We start from the raw sequence: 209 nt of genomic DNA on the forward strand, positions 1-209 counted from the left end.
TCTATCTATCTATCTATCTATCTATCTATCTATCTATCTATCTATCTCTATGATGCTATTGATCCATCTGTATACCTGTCTGCCTGCCTGCCTGTCTGTCTATCCGTCCGTCCGTCCGTCCGTCCATCCATCCATCCATCCATCCTTCCACCCACCCACCCACCCACCCACCCACCCACCCACCCACCCATCTATCTATCTATCTATCT

This window comes from Grammomys surdaster, unplaced genomic scaffold (assembly GCF_004785775.1).
Source record: "Grammomys surdaster isolate TR1022 unplaced genomic scaffold, NIH_TR_1.0 237, whole genome shotgun sequence".
Taxonomy (NCBI): domain Eukaryota; kingdom Metazoa; phylum Chordata; class Mammalia; order Rodentia; family Muridae; genus Grammomys; species Grammomys surdaster.